We start from the raw sequence: 17001 nt of genomic DNA, 5'->3' as shown, positions 1-17001 counted from the left end.
CAACCTTTTCACCACTGGAAGGTTTTCTAATATATATTTGGGAATTTTGCAAATAAAATATTTTTTTTAATGCTTTCTGGCATGGGGGGGCTACCATTTTTCTGCAAGTCAAATTATATTCTCTTTTGCATTTTCCTACAAATTGATGTATGTCCTCTTTTTTGTTAAAATCTGCTATAGGGGGATTTTTAAATAATGTTCACAATATTTTGTACCATGAGATATTGAAAATTGAAATTAGTATCTTCATTTTGGAAGTAGAGTGATCAAATGGAGGAGGCTAAAACTTAGACATTTCTAATTGATTACAGGAACATGGACTCCCCTGTTTAATAGGATGATGCAGATAAAGTTTAAGTACTATAAATTTGGAACTGATTGGAGGAAAACCTTCCCATGGAGTGTTGACCATTGGCAAAATACTCTGCATCAGGAAATCAGCCAGAAAAATACTGACACTGCGCCTTAAAATGGACTATATAATTTTATGATCAATGTAGCATGTCTAGATATGAATGCTGAAATAATGAAGGGTAAAATAAAAAAAGGTGATTAAATATCACTCATCAGTGCATTAACCATTTATCCACAGGTGGAAGAAAGATGCTCCTTCTCCATAGTTGGCTTTTGTGAAAAAATGTGTTTGAGTAACTATGCTTTAGTAAAATTTATTTTATTTTGCTGTTGCTGAAACATCACTTGTGATTTGTACTGAAAATAAGTGCAAACATATTTAGAAGACTATGATGTGCATTCCAATGCTCAGCACAATGTAGGGATTCAGGCAATATGTGGCCTTCATTTTATGTTTCATATCACAGCAGCTTGAGGAAATAAAAAGGACTTCAATTTCACTTGTAACTTCTGTTTCTCTGGTTTTTCCTCCCCCACCCCCGCCACACTCTCACCCCCACCCTCTTATAAGACTTTTGAACACTCTTGAAATCTCATCCAATTTGTGTTTCTGGGAGCCACAAGTGCTGATATAATTCTGATATTGCTCATGACTATGCTTAGAAAGCTGTTCTCTAACTGTTCAAATGTAGTGAACCTCTAGTGTTTCTTTCTTGTATAAAACAGTTTTGGTTCTGATTTGCATTCCTTACTCTCATTTCTTGGTTGCACAGGCATGTTCCATCTCTTTTCCCATTCTAATTCTTACCACAGCAACCAAAAACTCCACTCTTGTAAGTTTAAATAATCAAAAGTATGACATGTTTATATTCTGACCCTACTAGCTGAAATTAGTAAAGGTCCTCCCAACAATGTTTCAGAGAACCATAAAAATTAAAATTTGGAGCAAACACTACTTATGGCCTTTAAACACTCAAGTTATGCAAATAAATAGGGAAAAGTGTCCCTTTATTATAACATATTGTGGATGTAGTCTGATTGTAGGCAATGAAGATGGCCCTACTATTTGACCATCCTTCAAACTTTTTCAAAAATTTCATATAACATTTTGTTTTAGGGGGACCTTACAAATCATCTACTACAATTGTTCATCCAATGCATGAATGCAAAATAAAACAAGTTAAAATAGATAATATGTGACAGTTAAATAAGTAATAGACTAGATGGAAAATATTCTACCTCTTGTGCATGACATTAAGTTGCCTTCAGCAATGAACTTATATTCTATCTTATGATTGCCCATAGCTACAATTTCCATAACACTTTATAATACTAATTTTTCTTTATTGAGTGCTACTTTATGTCAGAGATGTGTTGGGTAATTTATCTGCTTCAACTCAATTAATTGTCACAATAAATTTGCATGATCAGTATAATTATCTCACTTCATCAGTAAAAGAATTGAAGCAAAGAAAGATAAATGTGTTGTCCAAGGTCACCCAGCTACTTTGTGGTAGATCTGGGATTAATTCTCCTGTTGAACTCAAAAGTCTTAATCAATGTTCTTTACACACTTCTCTTAAATTTATCTCATTATACTATATTGTAAGTATAGACATCAATATCACAAAGTAGACTTTGAACTTATTAATGGAAGAAACTATATTTTACTCAACTTTACAGGCCCATTCTCCATCATAAATTCTCATAAACAGTAGTTGTACTGCTTATGAGCTGTGCAACACTGGGAAAGCCAATTTATTTTACAGTGCCTCAGTCATAGCAACTATAAAATGAGGGATAACAAAACGGTATGCCTAGTAGAACAAAGGGAAGTGTATGAGAAAAGAGAACAAGAACGTTAAGAAAATAGCAGCAGCTATCTAGGAACTTTGTAAAACTGTACTATTGATTTGCTATATAATAAATTTTGCCATGATGTTTCTATGGTTATAGAGAAAATTTCTTTCTCTTCAGATTGCATGTGAACATGAGGAGTTGGGATGATTGTCATATATTAATTTATTATAATCAATGAGATCTTGGAATGGTTAGGCAATAATCAGTTAATGTTTGCATAATAACATGTTTAATCAGTGGTTTCCTAAATAGGGTGATCCTTTGGGGCAAAGAAGAAAACTGGAAATTCCATTCACATTGCATTTGTCGGTAATTTAAAGCATAGAATAATAAATAACGTTTATCTGTATTTGTCATCTGTATTTTAAAAATTAGTTTATATTAAATAAAACAATTTTAAATTAGAATAAAAAATAATTGTTAAGACTTCAAGCATCTCAAGGTTAGAGATACTCTTTGGAAGAGTGTTTTCTGATAGCTATTACAGAAATAAAACCATTGAATAATTCACAAGATCTTTTGGACTCTATTTTTTGTGATTTGTGATAAAGGAATAATATTCTTTGATTGTAAGCATTCAGATGGCACAATAAAATGAAAATGATGAAATAGCATGATTTCTTAGGACTCAAACTGCATGTTATATCATTGTCAGTGACATATTATCCTATAATACATAGGACTCTACCTCAGTTTAGGGGACAAAGAATGGCTTAAACTGTGACTTAAGAGATACAATGGAAAAAAAAAATTCTTAAAATCATACATTCTTTGCTACCTATGATCTATAGCAAACTAGGGAAACTGTCATCACTAATATACTCCAGACATAACCTTTAATCATTTCTCAGGATCATATGAACTTTGCAAATGTCAAGAAACAGGTACTATAGCCTTTTCAGAATGGAATTTGGGTACCTTTAGTGTTCCTGGGAAGAGTTTTAAAGAACCCATTGCTGTGTTTTTCTGCAAATGCTGCTGGAATATGAAATTGGATTTTTCTTGGATAGCTATGCAATTGAAATACTTTCCTAGACAAAATATTCAACTTTCTTCCTGTCCTGTAAAATTTAAGAAAGTATGATATTATATAAAATGTAATCAATAATTCTAATTATCTTGAAAAAACAATGATGTAGTAGAAAGTATTTTTAAAATTACTTCTGTTACAACAGATTGATTCACAGAGAAGAACAAAATCCCATTTCTCAGAACAAATCTCAAAAAAGAACCAAAATAATATATGGCTATTTCCATAAAGATATACTACATGTTCATCTTTTAAAAATAATTGGAACAGGACACAAATCAATAGGAAATGAACATTTGAGATTTTTTATTGTTTGATTGAACTCCTGCCTTAAAGGCAAAATAAGTGAAACCTTCAATTATTATTATTGTTGTTGTTGTTGTTGTTGTTGTTATTGTGTTTACTGCAACTGCTCTGTGCCCTTAAGTCATGAAATGATGAAAAAAAAATATACAGTGTACTATCACTGCATCAATTCTGCCTTAGCAGGGTTAATGTCCTAAAAAAATTCCAAACTGGTACTTCATAAAACTGAATTTTTTCTGAATGCCACCCTCATTCCCATGCATTTTAATGCATTTCTTTAGATTTTACTACATATAAATATGTCACTAATGAAAGCATTTTAATATACCCCTGATTAATATACAGTATTTGCATCTTTATAATTTATCTGCATACCATCTTTTTTTCCAACTTACTTTTTTCACTACATCATTTTATACTGTCAAACTATATGCAGCAATAGCCTAAACATTAGCATCAATCATACCCTACTTAGATAATTTTAAAATACAATCTGAAATGAAAAATACTTTAATACCTATGACTGCGTGATATTTATAAAAATTAACATGATACATTGGCAATAAGTTTGAGCTAATGATCTCAGAAACATTTATTGATGCATGATTCTAAAATGAGGTTCATCATTCTGGTGTCAACATGTGACTGACCTCTGTTGCAAGACCACCTAGCAAGGCAAGAATCTACTAACTGCATCAAGTTAAGCATCCTGGCATTCTCAAGGTATACACAATTCTGCCACATAAGTTCTTACTTTCTTATTCAACATTTATTTATTGTTTATTTATTTTTACAAAAAATATTTGACAAAATTATTTCAAATGCTTATAAGATAATAGTGGGAGACAGAGTCCTGTAATACAGTAACAATGTAACAACTAACAGAAGTAAGAGGCATTGCTATTTAGGGAAGGACTGGACTCTGGTAGGGATTCCTTATACGAGTCATTTCCAGTGCCACACTTTTTGAATGACAATTTATGCTCCTAAATTACTTGCTTGTACATGAGTTGGGAAGAGGGTCTAGTGGGTGGAAAAGCTACTGTTTATTTCAAAGAGGGCAAGTTGTCACTTGTTTAGGGACAGCTAGTAACCAAATTCCTTTTCCATTTTGTGAGAGCTCTTCTGGCCACAACCCTCTCGTCGATAACTAAGGGAGATGGAGGTAGAAATTGACCTGATTTCCAAAGGAAATCACTCTGCAAGTTGTATCAGGACTGGCACTTCGGAGATTCTGCTTCAGGCAAAAAGCTTTGGAAAGTATTATATGCTAACTCTATTTTCCAGAGAATTTTCATTACATACATGGAAAAATAACTGACACTGCAGAAAGCATGGACTGGCAAATAATACCTGTGGAAGGGAAGGGTATTTTTTATGGAATCTTTTATACAATCAAAATGTATTTGTTTAAATCCCGATGTAACAACTACCAAACCTTAGAATTCACACATTGCAAATATATTAGAATTCCCCTATGCCCCTTCCTTGATCAAATTCCCTTATCTAGCAAGAGATAACTGGTATCCTCATTCCCATGCATTTTAATGCATTTCTTTATATTTTAGTACATATAAATACACCCCTAATGAATGCATTTTAATAGATCTCTGATTAATATACAGTATTTGCATCTTTACAATTTATGTGCATACCATCTCTTTTTCCAACTTACTTCCTTCACTACAAACTCATCTATGTTGATGTGTCCAGCTGTTGTTTTTGTTTTTTTTTTTGATCTTGGTATGCTGTTCAACTGCATGAATATTCCACAATTTATTTACTCATTTATCTACTAGTGTGAATTTAGTTTATTTCTTATTATTGTAATGTTTTGTGTTTTTTACAGTTTTTCACTTTTGTGTCTTTCTGTTACAAGTCTTCATATGCCTGTGTGAGAGGTTTTTTTTTAAGGTACAGAATCCAGTGCATTACTGAATCATGTGGTTTGCACATCTTCCCCTTTACTGGATATTACAGAAATATACTCTATATGCACTGCAGTCCGGGAGGCTTAGAGGCTCTATTATACTCTATTATAAATTGAGGGCATATATGAGGGTTTTATTTCTGGAAGCAGACGTGTACATCTAGAACTAAAATGGAGATAATTTTTTTTACAAAATGTTGCTTTAAATACACTTCCCACTTAAGGTAAACATTCACCAGGACTTGTAAAAAGTAATTTCTGAAGAACAGCAAGTAACATTTATTGCTTCACTAATATTTTAATCTGATAAAATAAAAAACCTTCTCTGGATAATTACATTTGGATCTATTACTTTTATTTTATGTATCTTTGAATGTTAAATTATCTAAATTTTCAAAGAATCTTAATCAGTTCTGAATGGAAATCTTAATTTTTTTAAATTGCTAGTGGCTAGGGAAATGTTTTCCCACCTGGATTTTCATTATTTTTAGCACATTTGTGCTCAAATTTACATGTAAAAATATTTCTTTTGTCCTCAACCCTTGGACATAATTAATTAAATGCATTCAACTTTGGAAAGTTAATATATCTCTTAAAGGGGATAAGATTATACTCCTAGACATTTAACTTGGAAATTTCTCCCTTTTTAAAAAGTGACATAAAAATAATATGGAAATATAACACTCAGCACTTTTCTTCTGAATATGTCATGACAAATATTAGCGTTGTGTAACCTCAGCATAAACAGAGTTGACGAATTGTCAGAGTTCATAAATGCATCGAGTTAAACAAGTTTCTTGAAATTTAGTTCCATTCCTCCTTGAAAAGGTTTTCCTTCCTGAATTAATAATAACTACAAGTAGAAGTGGAATGTCAATAATAATGATTACTCTTGCCTTCTGTTTTCAAAACTAATACTAGTTTGATTGTCTTGATGCTTTCATCATTTAGTCAAATACTGTACTGCAATTTTACACTAACAAATCAAGGAATTACAAATATGATGATGTCTGCCTTTCATTCATGTCAATCTGTCTACAGTAATATTTATACAGAGAAAGGAACAATCAAATTTGTGTAACTTCCACTCAATTAAACTTTCCTAAGGAATTTAAACTTACTGACTTGAAAAAACTGTTGTCTCAACATGTATTTAAAATTTATGTTCTTTGAATCTCAGCTTTAGGGACTACGTCTTAGGTCCATAAAATAGTGCTTGGTAAGTTTCAAAAGGAATACTACAACATATGAATATGTAGCCTGTAGTAGACAGAATAATGCCTCTCCTCAAAGATATTCATTTTCTAATTCCTGGAACCTGGGAATATGTTAGGTTACATAATGACAAAGGGCAATAAATTAAGGTTGCAGATGGAATTAAAGTTGTTGATCAACTGACTTTAAAATAGGCAGAAAATTCTGGATTATGTGGGTGGGACTAATTTACTCACATTGGTCCTTAAAAATGGAGGAGGGAAGCAGAGAGAGAGAACAAAAGAGATGGCAGTGTGAGAAAGACACAGCACAGCCCAGTATTGTTAGCTTTGGAAATGGAGGAACAGGCCCATGAGCCAAGGAATGTGGGTGCCTCTAGAAACTGGAAAAGTCAAAGAAATGAATTCTCTCCTGCAGCCTCCAGAAAGAACATAGCCCTGCTAACATCACAATTTTATCCCAGTGAGATCCATGTTGATCTTCTGACATCCAGAGATGCAAAATAATAGATTTGTATGGTTTAAGTCACTAAGTTTGTGGCAATTTGTTACAGCAGTAACAGGAAACCACTACATATCTTACTTTTTAGGAATTTGAGCATAGAGCTTATGTTAATATATAGAAAACCAATTGGCAAATATTTTATATTATAGAAATAGTATATGAATTATGCAATTTATCCCATGTCAGCTGAAATTTACAGATACAACATTTACCTCAGAAAACTTATTACCTCAAACAACAGAAATCAGAGAAGGTGGCTTATTGATTCGGGGTAAATTTTCCTTCTGTTATTAGCATTTCATTTATTAGGACATGCTAACTTGGACGTGACTCATATGTTGCCCCTAAAATCCCTAGGTTTCTTTCTTTTTTTTCTTTATGTGTACTAATTTGATGTAACATCCTAAAATTTTCCCCTGCCATTGAGCTTTAGTAATTTGCTGACTCTAATACCCTAGTTCGGATTGTCAATCCTGTGTGTGTTAGATTGAATCATGTCCCCCACTAAAACATTATACAGTCCAAACCCCTGGTCCTGTGGATAGGATCTTCAAAGATACTATTTAGTGAAGCCAGTTAATCAGGCTGAGCCTTAGTCTATATGACTGGAGTCCTTGTAAAGAGAGGAAAACTAGAGAGAGACACAGACAACTGAGCAGAAGTGGAAGCAAGAGGCAGTAAGCAATAGAAAGAGGCATTGCTATTTGACAAAGGAAGAGAAGGATTGCCAGCAAGTCATCTACAGGATACTACAGACTTTGGAGAAGGCATGGCCTGCCAGTATCATGATTTTGGTATTCTACCCCCCAAACTTGAGCTAATACATTCCTATTGTTTCAACTTATCAGTTTGTGGTATTTTGTTATAGAAGTCCTGGCAAACTAAGACACTTTGTCTCATTTTCTCAAGGATTGATTTTCTGCTGTTAAACAGCTAATCCAAGTTAAAGCAATAATAAAACAATTCCCTTGGTTTCCCAGCTGACAAGGACTCTTTTTCTTAACTCAAATATAGTCCTTTGTGGTGCTTGGAATTTCAAGCGATCTCCATTTATCCAATTATTCCAAGTCAGGGATCGCTGTTTTTCGTATTGAAAGCTCACTCTTGAAGAGGTAATTATCTATTGATAATTTTGATCCAGAGATCCTAGCACACTCAAGCCAGGCAATTGCAGTATTTCAGTGCATCTCCTATAACATGGTACCCAATTTGATGAATTGATGATGGATGTGTCTCCAGGAGTAAGAAATACAAACCAAAGAATCAGCTTAAGAAAAGTAGGCAGTAAACCACCCTCCAACAAAAATTATTTAATAATGGGACTATATAAGTGCAATGGAAGTACATGAATTTCTAAAGTAAGATTAAATGGTCTGTTTCTTTACATAGAGAACACAGAGTGTTGGTGATTTCCATGGCTGTAAATGTATTTCTTATCCTCTGAACAAGGGATATCTCAACAAATCTGATGGACAAAAAAAGGTCATCCTAGTCAATATTGGAGAAAATGTTATAGTATTATAACTTTTTTTTTTACTTATACATAAAATTTATCTTGCTCAATAATTTCCTAGGCCCCAGTAAATTTACCATGGAAAGTTCTATTGCTATCCCAGTCGATTAAAATAAAATCAACATGGTGATGATAGCACAACATTGTGAATGTATTTAATACTACTGAATGGTATTCTTGAAAGTAGCCAAAATGAATACTTTTTGGTTGTGTATATGCTCTCAGAATAGAACTGTTCAACACAAAGAAGGGAATGCTAAAGTAAACTAGGGACTATGATTAATAACACAATTATAGTAATGTTTCATCAATTGTAACAAAGCACACTAATGTAAATTGTTAATACAGAATTGCATGTATGAGAGAGGGTCTATGGAAACTCTGCACATTCTGTATGATTTGTCTGTAAACTTAAAATTGATGATTAAAAAAATGAATAAAAATTATAAAATTCTTTAAAAACATGTGCATATACCCAAATAAAATCAACAAATAATTCTGTATGTTATAGAAATAGCAAAAATAGTATTTTTATACAAAGATAATATCATTAATGAAATTAGGCAACACACCCAATCTACCCCGTAGTAAAAAATGTGATAATGATATTTTTTTTCTATTCTGCAGAACACATAGGAACTTCTTTAGTCATATATTGTAAGTAAATGGAAACCAGTGTCTCATACATAATTTCAGATTACGATAGGTTTTACATGCAGAAATATCTTTAAAGATGTGATTGATATATAATATATAATGTATATATATATATATATTATACAAATATATTGTATGCATTTATACATTATATATTTATTGCTGAGACCAGGTTCTGGGCTACTACCATCAGGAGAGAAGGCTCAACTCCCAGAGTACAGCAAAGATATGCTGGTCACCAATAGTAGGAATCCAGATACCACAGTATTACAGTTGCTAAAGAGGACATAACACATGCAACCACTGGATAGAACAACACTTTACTCACATAGAGAAGAGACAGAGCAAGATCAGCTTCAGAAGTGGGTGTCAGTCCCCATAGCCAGCAAGTCCCTTGCATCAGATGTAAAGGAATTTGTCCATAACCTTCTTGTGCCTCAATGTGGGAAACTCATTCCCTCTCAGCCAGTAACTGATATGCTAGTGGTGTTGGTGTGCCAGTTTGGATATATTATGTTCCCTGCAAAAGCCATGTTCTTTAATGCAATCTAGTGGAAGAGGACTTATTAGTCTTTTGATTAGGTTGTTTCCAGGAAGATGTGACTCACCTAACTGTAGGCGAGATATGTTGATTACATATTTCCATGGAAGTGTGGCTCTGCCCATTCAGGTTGTATCTTAGTTAGATCACTGGAGTCCTTTAAGAGTCACTTGGGAGCCAACACAAACGGCTGCTGACATTTAGAGATTCTTGAAGTTGCTGACAGAAGGATGTTTGGAGAGGCTAAGCTAAGAGATGAAGCCCAGAGTTTGCCCCAGAGAAACTAAGAGAGGACTCCCAGAAACTCAGAGAGGAAGCCACTGGAATCAGAATCTGGATGCTGCACAACCCAGGAGCAAAGGATCAGCAGACACTAGCCATGTGCCTGCCCAGCTGACAGAGGTGTTCCAGATGCCCAGTGAAGGTATTCCCATTTTAATGCCTTAGTTTGGACACTTTTATGGCCATAGAACTGTAAATTTGTAGCCAAATACACCTTTATAAAATTCAATCCATTTCTGGTATTTTGCATAATGGCAGCATTAGCAAACCAGAAGAGTAGGCCAGGTTCCACGTGATGCCCATGCATAAGCAGTGGCAAAGTTCACTCTGCACTGGAACAGGGGAGGATCCCTTATAAGGAAAAAAGATGTGGGCCAAGCAGGAGCTTATTTTCTGGACTCCAAATACGGGAAGGTTCTGCACCCAAGGTTCTGACTAGGTAAAGTACGGGGAAGGGTGGCAGGTTGGATGATGGCTGCTCCCCCGACATTGATGTTTCAACACCCATTTGAATTTCCTTCTAGAGTGCATGCATATATTGTCAAGGTTAAAAATCTAAAAAACTATATATTTCAGATTCCTTACAGCAAGTTTTCTGGATGCAGTTTAGGTTTGGTTCTTCAGATTTATACACATGAGATAAATTCAGAACTGAATTAAGGGAATAGGGAGGTAGGCCAGGAAGCAGCCATTCTGCTAACCCAGATCAGGACAGAAACAATGCAGTCAGGTGTTCTCTGCTTCCTGGGTCTGTTTTTTTTTTCTTTTTTTTTTTTTTTTTTTTTTTTTTTTTCCCCCCTGCAGTGGAGCTTGTGATCATGGCAGAGACAGTTTTATTTGGGAAGTAAAAAGTAAAAATCATTCCTGGAAATGTGGCCTATAATTGTCCCAACATACTTCCAATGATTTTGTATCCTCTAATACTCGGTAACAAATACCTTTTGGCTTAAACTTGCCAGAATAATTTCAATTGTCTGAAAGCAAACCTAATAGGAAGGAGTCATATTTTTAAAAAGAAGTCATCTATAATTTATGCTGCCTCACAGCTTTACTTGGAGAACTTTCAAAATGATGAAAAAAGGACATCAGTATTTCACAGAATTTTCATTCAGTGTTTTCTTCTTTTTCAATAGAAACACAACCAGTTGCAGTGCCAATTTACCTAATGAATTCCCACCTTACTAGAGTGAGTTCTACTCACATGAAAGGCACAGTCAAAACCTTATACATAGCTTTGTTCCAAAAGACTCTTTATGTTTAGTTCGACAATGCAGGAAAGTCAAGATAAATTGAAATTATTAGCTGGATATAGATACTTACCTGCTAAAACCATAAAGCAGTTATGCCAACATGAGAGTCACTTTAATGTGCCCACCTCAAACCATTTATTTCCTCACCTCTGTCAGAATCTCTGGAGGGCATCAGTATCAGATATATAACAGATCCATCCCATTTTCTATAGCTGACAACAAAGAAACACCAGAACACATGCTGAATCATAGGCCAGCAAAACTCCTGCTATTCACTAGAATTCCTCCATGCCTTAGGCACTTCCTAACCTAGAATTCTGAGTGAAAGGCAACAAACAATAACTCATAATTTTGCTCTAGTATCTCAATGGGTTTAAGAGTTGTAAGGATTTAACTGAAGTCATATTGTTGAAGAACCATGTCTTTGTAAACTCTTTATATTTGCAAAGTAGTTTACATTCCTGTGCATATGACCTGTAAAAAAAAAAAAAAACTGAAGAATGAAAGCATGTTGTCTTTGAAAGTTGTTTTACAAAACTGGCACAAGTGAGTCCTAAAGGGTCCTTTTCATTTTTTAAACATGATTTATAATATTTGTCACATAAAGAAAAATATGCTTATGTACATTTTGTCCTTTACTTATGCTAGTATGATTATTAAAATACTGTTTTGAAAAAAATAAACATAAAGGATTGACACTTTAATATTCAATATTTTTTATCTTCCCAATAAATGAGAAAAACAAATATTTAGTTTCCCATCTACTAAAACAATTACCATACAATGGATTGCCTTAAATGATGGAAATTTATCAGCTCAAGGTTTTGAGGAAAGGAGAAATCCAGAACTGAGGCATCAGCAAGGCTATGCTTTCTTCCCAAAGACTGTGGTATTCTGGAATTGGCTCCCAGTGATCCTTGGTCTTCAGTTTTCCTGTCCAATGACAATGCACATGGTAGCCTCCTTTGGCTTCTCTTTTTTTTTTTTTTTTTTTTAATCATCATTTTATTGAGATATATTCACATACCACGCAGTCATACAAAACAAATTGTACTTTCGATTGTTTACAGTACCATTACATAGTTGTACATTCATCACCTAAATCAATCCCTGACACCTTCATTAGCACACACACAAAAATAACAAGAATAATAATTAGAGTGAAAAAGAGCAATTGAAGTAAAAAAGAACACTAGGTACCTTTGTCTGTTTGTTTGCTTCCCCTACTTTTCTACACATCGATCCATAAACTAGACAAAGTGGAGTTTGGTCCTTATGGCATTCCCAATCCCACTGTCACCCCTCATAAGCTACATTTTTATACAACTGTCTTCGAGATTCATGGGTTCTGGGTTGTAGTTTAATAGTTTCAGGTATCCACCACCAGCTACCCCAATTCTTTAGAACCTAAAAAAGGTTGTCTAAAGTGTGTGTAAGAGTGCCCACCAGAGTGATCTCTCGGCTCGTTTTGGAATCTCTCTGCCACTGAAGCTTATTTCATTTCCTTTCACTTCCCCCTTTTGGTCAAGAAGATGTTCTCCATCCCACGATGCCGGGTCTACATTCCTCCCCGGGAGTCATATTCCACGTTGCCAGGGAGATTCACTTCCCTGGGTGTCTGATCCCACGTAGGGGGGAGGGCAGTGATTTCACCTTTCAAGTTGGCTCAGCCAGAGAGAGAGGGCTTTGGCTTCTCTTTATATCTGACTTCCACTCTACTTATAAAGGATGAAAGTGATTCAGATTAAAGCCCAGCCTGATTCAGGGTGGCAATAACTTAACTAACATCTTGAAGAGATCTTATTTACAGTGGGTGAACACCCACCAGAATGTGGATCAAGACTAAGAGCATGTCCAAACTGGAGTGTACAATTCAATCCACCACAATATGTTTATATATACATTTAATATAATATATGAAATAATATATTTATAAAAAATGGACATTATAAATGGCCCTTGATCATGATATACCTGAATGTTTAGGACAAACATTGGAAATGTTAATTCATTTGTAAATGCATTCTGTTTTTTTGCAAGATCAGTTGAGTTAAAAATTAACATGACTTAAAATTGAAAGGATAGAACTACATGTTCCTCTTAGATGTAACAAAAATCTATCAGCAATTTTTCAAAATCATTTTTGATTCAATAAATATTTATTGAGTTTTCATTATGTGTGAAGCAGTCTTCTAAATGCTATAGATAAAATTAAAATGTCTCCCCTCATGAAGCTTATATTACAGTGGGCAGATTCAGACAATTAATAAAGAAATTGTACTTTATATTAAACATGATGTCCTCAGGAGGTTAAAAAAAAAAGCCAGCAAAAAAGAGATAGAGACCTCACACTTAAGTCTTGAAATTGTAAATATGTTGTCAGGAACACTTTCACTGAGATGGAGACATTTGAGCAAAGTCTGGAAGGAAGCTAGAGAGAGAAACATTCACATATTTTTCAACATAAAAGGCAGAAAAACAACAAGTGTGAAGGCCATAAAACAAGTTGTGATTTGACCACCCAAGAGAAACCAAGGGAGCTAGTAAGGCTCAAGTGTAGTAGAAGACATGTTCAGAATGGAAAAAAAAGACCCAGATAATAGAAGCATTTCATAACATGAAGAAAACATCAGTTCTAATTTGCCCTTACAGAATTTAGAATAGAAGGGTCATGTGATCTGAAGTATGTGTTAATTAGATCATGCTGGCTGCTGTACTGACAATAGAATGACTTGACAGTCAGAAGGCTGGAAACAGGGAGACCAATTAGGAGGCCATGGGAATAATCAAGGATAGAAACAGTGAATTCCTTAGATCAAGATGGTTGTGTTGGATGGAGCTAGTAAGACATGGTATGAATTTGGATGTATTTTCAAGGCAGAGACAAAGGATTTGCTGCTGAATTGGATGTACAGTGTTAGAGAAAGACAAATATCAAGGATACTCCAAATATTTCATCCTTAATAATGGAGAATATGGTATTTTGACTTTCAATCACAATGGGGGAACAGTTTTTGGCAAGCACAGCTATGGGGCGGCAGCTGGAGTTGGTGATTTCTTGAGTAGGATAAATTAAAACACATTTTATGCTGATGGCAATGATTCAATAAAAAGGAAAAATATGGTTCAGCAGAAAAATGGGGAAAATTCCCTGAGAAATATTCCTGATCAGACAAGCATAGATTGGATATAACGTGTAAGAGGGGTTTAGGGTTTGATGAGGAATGCAGAAACAGTGTGCTTTCAGCTTAATTGTTCATTAAGGAGCACTCTTCATTAAACACATTTCTTGAAATAATATCTTCTAATGCTTGTCTTTTTCAAGGAATAATTTACATGCTTTGAAATGAATAGACATGAAATATGTCTCACTGGTTTTGAAAAATGTATGCATCCATGTTAAGCACAGCTTCATTAAGATATAGACATAGCTCCTTTGTCTCAGTTTCCAGTAAATGCTTTCCCCACTCCCTCACCACCACCAAAAGCAAATTCTATAATTGCTTTGTCAGTTTTAAAGTTTCAGAGTAATGGAATCACAGAGTATGAATTATTTTTATTTTTGGCTTTTTTATTCAGCTTAATATTTTGGAATTCATTCTTGTTATTATATGTATCAGTAATATGTCCCTAATGCTTGATATGAACATACCACATTTTATTTATTTATATACATGGTGATGGATATATGGGTTTTCCTCTGTTTTTTGGCAATTGTGAATGACTTTTCTATGAAAATATTTGTCAAAGTCTTTTTATGGGAATAAAATTCCATTTCTCTTAGATAAACACTTAAGAGTGGAATGGCTGAATTACAAGATAGATATATATTTTTTTCTTTATTAGAGAAGTTGTGGGTTTACAGAAGAATCATTCCTAAAATACAGGACGCTCACATACCACCTTATTATTAACAACTTGCATTGGCATAGTATATTTGTAAAAATTGATGAAAACACATTGGCCTTGTAATGTTTGCTAAAATTCCCATGAAAAGCTATCTGGTCCTGGGCTTTTATTTTTTGGAAATTTTTTAATATTGATTAAATTTCTTTACTAGTAATTAGTTTGTAGGTAGAATTTGTCCACTTCATCTAGTTTACCTAATTTTTTGGTGTACAGTTGTTCATGATATCTTCTTATAGTTCTTTTAATTTCAGCAAGGTTGGTAAGTAATTTCCCAATTTTCATTACATGTGTCTGGTAGATGTATTTTCACTCTTATAAATATCATGATATTGTTTTCTGAAATGATTATATGTTTTACACTCCCCCAGCAAGCAATTTCTGGTTGCTTCACAGCCTCATGAACAATTACTTAGTTGTATGGTGGTATCTCATTATAGTTTTAACTGGGTTTCCCTGATGATGCTGAACACCTTTTAAAATATAGTTATTTGCTGTTTATCTTCCTCTGTGAAGCACCTCCTCAGCTCTTTTACCTTTAAAAAACAGTTTGACTTTTTAACTTTAAGTTTTGTTTTGTTTATAATATATACTCTGGGATTCAGATTTTTGTATTATAAGTATTTTTTACAGTCTGTGGCTTACATATTCCTTTTATTAATGAGGTCTTTAAAAAAAACAGTTTTAATTGTGAAAAAGTACATCTTTGCTTACTCTAAACTATAAGGTGTTTCTCCATGACAATGACTGAGAAAGAGAGTGGGAACATCACTGTGTTGCGTGGGAGGTGTACCAGACAGAGCCATGGAGGTTGAGGCCTGGAGTCAAGAGGTCTCGGGCTGGGAGAGCAGAGTGGCCCACACGCATGGAAAGGGTGAGTTTGCCCTGGAGGTCGAGGGCAGGCCTTCCGCCTTGATGCTCAGGAAATGTCTTGCCATCCCAAGCCCCAAAGGGGGTGGAGCACATTCCCAGGGAATTGGGGAGAGCCTGGCTGCAACCACACTGTTCTGAAGGGGTTGAGCGTGTGCCCCGGAGATGGAAGGGAATCCGGGAGCTGCCCCGATGTTTGAGGAGCGTGGAGCTGAGACAGTGGTCTCCCCAATGTGTGGATATGTTGGAGCACTCACCCAAGTGTTTGGAGAGGAAAGGGCTGCCACAAAGGCCCTTAGGAAGGGTTAGACTCCCACTCTCTCAAGCCCCAAGGATGCAACATTGTTCTGTAAATGACTCTCAGACTTTGAAATCTAATGGAGTTTGTCCTGTGAGTTTTAGGAAATATTTTGGTCCTGTTAACCCTGTTTTCCTTACTCTTTCTCCTTATGGCAATGGGTATGTTTATCCTATGAATGTCCCTCCTCTGTATATTGGAAGCATATAAATTGTTCTAACTCCACAAATCCAAAGCTAAAGGAGAATTATGCCTTAGGACCCACCACGCCTGTAATTGATTTTGATAGGATCTTGTACTTACCTTTTGCTACTGAAATTATTTAAGTTTTTGTGATATTGTTGTGGGATGAATGTATTTTGTATATGGAAAGATAATGTCATTTTGGGGTCCAAGGGTTGGAATGTGAATGCCATTATCTTTGATGTAGTCTTGTGGGGCAGACGTTTTGGTGCTTATTAGATTTGCTTGGAATGTGCCCCACC

This window comes from Choloepus didactylus, chromosome 3 (genome assembly GCF_015220235.1).
Source record: "Choloepus didactylus isolate mChoDid1 chromosome 3, mChoDid1.pri, whole genome shotgun sequence".
Classification (NCBI taxonomy): domain Eukaryota; kingdom Metazoa; phylum Chordata; class Mammalia; order Pilosa; family Megalonychidae; genus Choloepus; species Choloepus didactylus.
Note: the sequence above shows the minus strand (reverse complement) of the source record.